This window comes from Hibiscus syriacus, unplaced genomic scaffold (genome assembly GCF_006381635.1).
Source record: "Hibiscus syriacus cultivar Baekdansim isolate YM2019G1 unplaced genomic scaffold, ASM638163v2 tig00116944_pilon, whole genome shotgun sequence".
NCBI lineage: Eukaryota > Viridiplantae > Streptophyta > Magnoliopsida > Malvales > Malvaceae > Hibiscus > Hibiscus syriacus.
This window is the reverse complement of record NW_024063479.1, coordinates 1,281,944-1,290,024: the sequence shown is the minus strand read 5'-3', so window position 1 is coordinate 1,290,024 and position 8,081 is coordinate 1,281,944. Positions and strand designations below refer to the sequence as shown.

Genomic DNA, 8,081 nt, shown 5'->3' with positions numbered 1-8,081 from the left:
TCAAACCTGGATGCAAGGCGGTCATGTTTATCACCATAGATTAGTTGCAGATCTACAGAAAAAAATAGTTGCATCAAATGGAATGTCTGTAACAAGCTTCTCAAGAAGGCATGAAATGTTTCGTGTCACAGAGTTGCCGTGACCTCTTCAAGGGATTGAAGCTGTGTCGTTAAGAGTAAATCTAAGGGACAGAATGTGCGACTGCGGGTTTTTTTCAAGCTCTGAAGTATCCATGCTCTCATGTGATAGCAGCTTGCTCACATACACGTCAAGACTATAACCAGTTTGTGGATCTCGTATACCTATTATCTGAAGTTTTTAAGGTATACGAATTTGAGTTTCCCCCCATAGGTAATGACAAAGACCCTGATGAGGTTCAAGATTGGCTTCCGATTGTACCAAATCCGAGTTTATTGAGGGAGCGTGGTCATCCAAAATCCAATCGAATTCATTGCGATATGGATATTCGAGAAAGATCTAGACAAGACAGAAGATGTGGCCATTGTAGAAACCCAAGACACACTAGAAAAACATGTCCACTTCAAGTTAATGTCATTCGATAATCGCTGATGAAGATTAAAAAAACGAACACAATCATTAAATTTTATCAAACTAATAACAATTTGGTATTTAAATACAACAAACTTACAATAAGAATTAAATGGTAAATGATAACCAAATTACAATAACTAATGTTAAATGGTAATAAACAAAATTAACTTAAATATATTAAAAAAAGTCCAACAAATTTAACAAAATAAAGTAAGTATTAAATGAGAAATAATAAAAAATTACAATTAAACAAAATAAAGTAAATACAAATATAATAAAAAAAATCTATCGATGCCTGCGTCGCGAATGTGTTCCGCAGGGCGGTGGCTGTCGGTCTCGAGGAGGATTTCTTCGTATCACTGGTTCTGACTTCTCACTGTCATCATTATCGTCGTCATCGTCGTCACCATCGTCATCGTCGTCCTGAGCAGGTACATTAGGTTGATGAGGAGCTGATGACGATGAAGCACCTCCATAGAATAAGGACCCTGGAGGTGTATGACTGACTATCCCACCGACCTGCGAAAATTGGGAAAACCCAGACATCGCTGAGTGTGAAAACTGTACAGGAGGTGTCTGTGCTGTGGCCATGGGTGATGAGGCTGAACCCGCCAAATATCCAGCATATAAACCCCAAGTCAGATCTACAAACATAGACCCATAATAGCCTCCAGGATGGGTCATCTGTGACGGTGGAGGTGGCGGGGGTCATAAAACCAGGTGAAGGCGGCGGCATCTGGTAATGGAAAAGTGATGGCGACATCATATATGGCTGCGACATCATATATGGTTACGGTGGCTACTGAGAAGGTCCTACTGGTGCAGCTGAGGATGAACCGGAAGCACCTGTTCTCCGTCTACGAGTCGGGGGACGATGGTGCTGTGTCGGTGAACGTCTCTGTCGACGTCGTAGAAAGGTCTGCCCTAGTACATCCTCGGGAAGTAGAAACGGTTTCCCGTTACTGTTGAACCATTCATAATAATCCTCAGCATACATCAAGAAGTCAGTAAAAATGGGCTTTCTACGTGGAAGGCGCCGATGTCGATCCTCCCTCAACACGACCCACTCATGATGCCTCACCAACCAATCTGTATCTGTCTTGCCGCGTCTATCTAAGCTATGCAACTCGTCCATATTGCGAGGTGTTCCGGAATTGGTTAAAAACAACCAAACTGCCGGAGCACTCGATTAGTGGAGTGCCACTCGACGGTCGCATAACAGATCAGAGGGACCATCGCCATCCAAACATCTAATGGACCCCTCAACTCAGGTGGGATCACCGCCCTCACATCATCAGTAGAATATGTCACCCATTCAAACTAAAACAAATAATATATAATTTTTATCAAAATAATAATCTAATTATATAACTATAATCTAAAATCGATTTTTATACATTAAAATTCATACCTGTGTGCCAACTTTCTGATCGATTAGCACCCTAATTTTTTCTAAATCATCATGTAGCTCCTGATGATTTTTCTTATCAGTAGACCACCTATTCAAGAAAACAAATTTGTTATACGCTGTATAAAATTATTAATATATAAAATCAGTTTTATAATTACCTCAGAAGTAGTGGAAATACGAATGGGTTCTTCACAACAGGACATAAAAAGTGCAATCGATACAATGCCCAAGACTGCAGCAGCAGGAGACATCCACCGATAGCATTACGTCTGTAGTCAGTGACTCCATACATCTCCCTGTACAGCAAAGCCAAAACTGCCGAGCCCCAACTGAATGATCCGGCGAGACGAAAGTCGCTAAGATGTCGCAACCACATGCAGTGAACTAGGTTGCACGATTTGTCCAGCATCAGCAACCCTCCTATCAACTGCAGTATGCATGCCCGTGCATACATCTTAACCTTATCCTCAGAGGCGTCTGCGCTCAACTCCCGAAAATTGGCATCTAACCAATTTAACGGTATCCTACCTCCGATAAAATTTTCCGGGACACGTCCTAGACTATCCCAACACAAAGTAGTCCAAGAACCGGAAACTATCCCTGATATCACATCTCCATCCACCGGAAGCCCCAGGTGCATAGAAACATCCTCAAGAGTGATCGTGCACTCTCTGCACGGAATATGGAATGTGTGGGTCTTCGGCCTCCACCGCTCTACTAAGGCAGTGCCCCTAATATCTACCTATGTAACCGAATCCAACCTCTACTAAATACGATAAGACACGGCTGGGTATCACTAACTTAAGATTCCTAATAAAAGGATCTAATACACGGTCATTCTCCTAAAAATAAATAATTACAAAAATTAATTCTTACTCTAATAATCATGCATTAAATAAACCAACTAATTATTACTAATAATTTAAATTAAATTAAAACGTTAAAATATTACCGTATCAGCAAAGTGTCGAGATATTTAATTCTTAATCTAATAATCATGCATTAAATAAATCAACTAATTATTACTAATAATTTAAATTAAATTAAAACGTTAAAATGTTACCGTATCAGCAAAGTGTCGAGATATTTAATTCTTAATCTAATAATCATGCATTAAATAAATCAACTAAATATTACTAATAATTTAAATTAAATTAAAACGTTAAAATGTTACCGTATCAGCAAAGTGTAGAGATATATGATTTTTATCCGAGCGAAGTAGACTGTCTTCCATTATATATCTGCAAAAGAATTATATTAGTAAAATATTAAATAAAGTAAATACATAATAGTAAACATATTATAAAGCGTACCTTAAAAAGATAGAGTATTTGAGAGAAATTTAGAGAATTTGAGAGAATTTGGTGTGACAAAAGTGATTGAGGATGGGGGTATTTATAGGGAGGGTGAGGACGTGTATTTAGGGGTATAGCGCTCTTCCTGCACCGCGCTATAACCCACGTGTCAGATATCCAGGTATAGCGTGGATCAGGGGAAGGCTATACCAATGTGGCGCCAAATCACCATATATCGTGGATCAGGGGGGCGCTATACCCACGTGGCGCTAGATCAGCGTATAGCGCGGTTTAGGGGCACGCTTTACTGCTACAGGTGTTAGATCGAAAAATATAATCTGACCGGTGTTAGATCGATAAATATACCGATCACCGATGATTTATTGAGAAAATTGTCTTTCTTATATCTGCTTAATTCAATTTAATATATTTTTAAATTAATACGAATTAAATGATTGAGAGATTTTATTGTTATTTTTTTAAATTTTTAGGTTAATTTGTTATTATTTTTTGAATTCTTGAATTCAAATATTTATATGCAAAATTATAAATATTTATTATCAAATAATTAAAATAATTTATCAACTTTAGTAATATCAATTAAGATTGCATTTGAATCTATTATATTTATTTTTGTAACTTTTTAAAAATAGTTTATATATTTATTTTATGTTAAATTAACGTGTAACAATAAAAAAATATACATCCATCCAGTTTAACCGATGATTCCTAAAACAGCAACCCAAAAATAAACAAACAAGAAAAGAAAAGAAAAAAGAATAAAAATTCAAACATTAAACAATCCACCCTCCTCCATAGCCATTTCCTCCTTTGTATTTCTTTCTATCATCTCCTTTTTCCACTCCAAACTGGTAATTCTCCCATCTCTTATCTTAATTATTGTGTAAGTTTCCATGTTTGTAACTTGATCTCTGTTTTCATTTCTTTTTTGGATTTCTGAGCTGAAGATTTGTTCTTTTCGATTCATTTTAGCTGAGATTTCTCGTTAGTTTGACGTTTGATCTTGTTTCATGGTAGATGCTGTGTTAGAAATATGGTTATTTTGCTTATTTTCCTTTTCCTTTTTGGTTTCTGGGAAATTGTTAAAAATGAACCATTTTCTCGTTTTCCTCTTGCATATTCATTGTTTGAAACTATGACCTGATATGGGATTCTTTCAATATGCTTAGATTTGAGGTTCATTTCTGTTTAAAATTTGAAGTTTCCAATGATGGGAATCATCCAAAATTTACATATTTGAATTCCACTTTTTGTTTTGTTTGTTTTCAGTGTAAATTGATGATTTATCATTGGATGAAGGAAGCAAACTTTAATTGTTTCATGGGCAATTCATGCCGTGGATATAACAGGGAAGATCTTTATAACGGCGATGATATATCTTCAAAGCTTAGTAGTAGTACTACTTCTCGGCGTTCTTGTTCGAATAATCCCCCTAAGCCGTTAGTTCCCAAAAAATAGACCGAAGAAACCGATAACCATTTGACTGATTTTAGCTCCGACAAGCAAGGAAACATCATGAAACACGGTAATGATGACCAGAACTGTTATGTTATGGGTCATAAGACTCCCAACATCCGTGACCTTTACACTTTAGGCCCTAAGTTAGGACAAGGACAGTTCAGGACTACAAATTTGTGTACCGAGCTTTCTACGAGGATCGAGTATGCCTGCAAGTCGATATCGAAAAGGAAGTTGGTTGCCAAGGAGGATGTGGATGATGCTAGGAGGGAGATTCAGATAATGTATCATTTGGCTGGTCATAACAACATCGTGACGATTCAAGGCGCGTATGAGGATGCTTTGTATGTGCATATTGTGATGGACCTTTGCTCTGGAGGCGAGTTGTTCGATCGCATTATCCAGAGGGGACATTATACCGAGAGGAAGGCAGCTGAAATGACGAGGATTATTGTTGGGGTTGTTGAGGCTTGTCATTCCCTTTGGGTTATGCATAGAGATTTGAAGCCTGAGAATTTCTTGTTAGTTAACAAGGACGACGATTTCTCTCTCAAGGCGATCGATTTCGGACTCTCTGTGTTCTTTTAGCCAGGTAAGAAATTAAATGTTCCTTAGTTTTGAAATATATTTTTCTACCGAATTTGAAGCACCTTAAGTAGCTGGAACATAGACCAAGACAAAGTAATTAATGGACATTCTTAATCTTTTAACACTTACTGCATACAATGGTAAAAAACCCTATTTAGTTTATGCAATTCAATGCCGTCTAGAATCAGGTTGATTGACATAACCTATGGTTTACTACTTTAGGACAAGTTTTTACCGACGTGGTCGGAAGCCCTTATTACGTTGCTCCCGAAGTACTCAAGAAAAAATATGGACCGGAGGCGGACATATGGACTGCAGGAGTTATACTCTGTATATTACTAAGTGGCGTGCCACCATTTTGGGCAGGTATTTATGATGTTTTGTGATTCTGTATCAATACAAGCTTTAAAGTGACTCTGTCTGTTCTTCAGAAACGCAGCAAGGAATATTCGATGCCGTGTTGAAAGGGTTTATCGACTTCAGTTCAGATCCATGACCCCTAATATCTGATAGTGCAAAGGACCTAATCCGGAAGATGTTATGCTCTCAACCTTCAGAGCGTCTCACTGCTCATGAAGTATTATGTACGTAATATCATTTTGTATTCGTTTTAAGTAGTATGATTATGTAAAGATGCATGAAGTTGTTTGAGTCACTGCAACGTATGGTGTTCAATGTGCTGTTTCGAACTCGGTTCCTAGTCGATCTATATATTTAAGCACGTTTTTGATCTCAGCTATATTGTTTCCTGAAAATGTATCTTTGAACCAATAGTCCACCTTGATACAAAGTAATAAGTAGTTGTTTGCTGCCTTTGATTTTTGTTTAGGTCATCCTTGGATTTGTAAAAATGGTGTTGCCACAGATAAGGCGCTCGATTCAGCTGTACTTTCTCGTATTAAACAATTCTCGGCGATGAATAAACTAAAGAAGATGGCTTTACGGGTAAGATTCTCCAGATATGTGTGTCTGTGAATCCACATCTGTGTACAATGGAGATGAATGTACTACTTGATCTCATTGTGATGGAAAAAAAGTTATGCCTTTCTTTTGTACAATCAGGTAATAGCCGAAAGTCTCTCTGAGGAGGAGATTGCAGGTTTGAGGGAAATGTTTACTGCTATGGATACCGATAACAGCGGTGCAATCGCATTCGATGAACTCAAAGCTGGCTTGCGAAGATATGGTTCAACCATGAAGGATACAGAGATAAAGGCCCTTATGGATTCTGTAAGTTTGTTGTGAAACAAATATCGGAACATCAGTTTCATGTTCTTTTGTATATGTTTTTTTTCTCGTTCCTGCCCTTCTTTCAACCGTGAGGGATACAGAGATAACAATCTGAGCTCCTTTTTCTGTTCCGAGGCTGATATTGACAATAGTGGCACCATCGATTACGGAGAATTTATAGCTGCAACAGTTCACCTTAATAAACTAGAGCGCGAGGAACATCTTGTTGCAGCGTTCCGATACTTCGACAAGGACGGAAGTGGCTATATTACAGTGGACGAGCTTCAACAAGCTTGTGCAGAACATAATGTAGACATCAATTTTTTTCATTTAAAGTTATTATTATTAAAATTATTATTATTATTATTAGTATTATTATTATTATTATAATAATAATAATTATTATTATTATTTATTATTATTAATATTATTATATATTATTATTTAATAAATAATTACAAAACTGGAAGCCCATTTTACAAGCCCAAATCCCAGGCCCAACCAGAACCGACCCATACCCCAAATGGAAACCCTAAATTGATTTAGGGTTTCATCTAGGGTTTTCAAACCCTAGCCCCCAGCTGTTTCCAAGATCCCAGAAGGCCAGCCGCCGTCAGCATCATCAGCCGTTGGATCTGGCAAGATCCAACGGCCCAAAAGGGTTCCAGATTGCAAACCCTAGGGTTTTCAAACCCTAGCTGCCGCCTTCAGGTGTTCCACCCCGCTGTAGCCACGACACCATCGCCTCTTCGAAGACTCCAGAAACACCACGCCGGCCGTCCACGTCGCAGCTATGGGGTGAGTCACCACATAGTTTGGTGACTCACCAGAACTCATCTCTGGAACCGGTCCAACGAGAGCCTCGGTGGTGGCTATAAAAGCCACCCCCACCTGCAAGAAAGAGAGGGGACAACCACACACAGCAGAGAACAACATAAAACCAAAACAGAAAACAAAGAAAGAAGAAAGAAACTTACCCTTGGAGCCTTGACCACCGTCGGAAGCACTAAACATCGCCGGAGAACAGAAAATACCGAAGGTATTTTTGTAGATTTACTCCGATTAGGAGTCTTTTAGGGAAAACAAAGACCGGAATCGGTCTTAGGGCGTTTAGATCTACGTTTTGAGGGTGTTTTTGGTGAATTTCGACCACCGTTACGGTGGCCGGCGGCGGTGGCCGGCGGCGGAGTACGGTGGCCTATGACTGCCGGTTTCCCTCCGGCGAGGGAAACTAGAGAGAAACCAGAGAGAACTCTGGTTCTCTCGTTTTGAGAGAGAAAGAAATGAGGCAAATGAGAAGCTTGGCCCTTCGGGCCAGGCATTTAGGGTTTATAAACCCTCATCCATGCGACGTCGTTTAAGGGGGAGGAGTATCTGTGTAATTTAAGAAAGGATAAACCCTTTCCGCAACCCTTATAGTTTTGTAACTTTTCAATTTAGTCACTGAAATTGACTTTTAATCATTTTAATTTAGTGTTTAAATTTTATTTTATTATATTTTAACCATTAACTGTATTTATATATAT

At 38.5% G+C, this 8,081-nt stretch overlaps 1 pseudogene; it reads left to right on the top strand.

The window, feature by feature from the left end:
- Positions 1–5,175: 5,175 nt before the first annotated feature.
- On the top strand, positions 5,176–7,357 carry LOC120188465 (annotated as a pseudogene).
- The last annotated feature ends 724 nt before the right edge of the window (positions 7,358–8,081 follow it).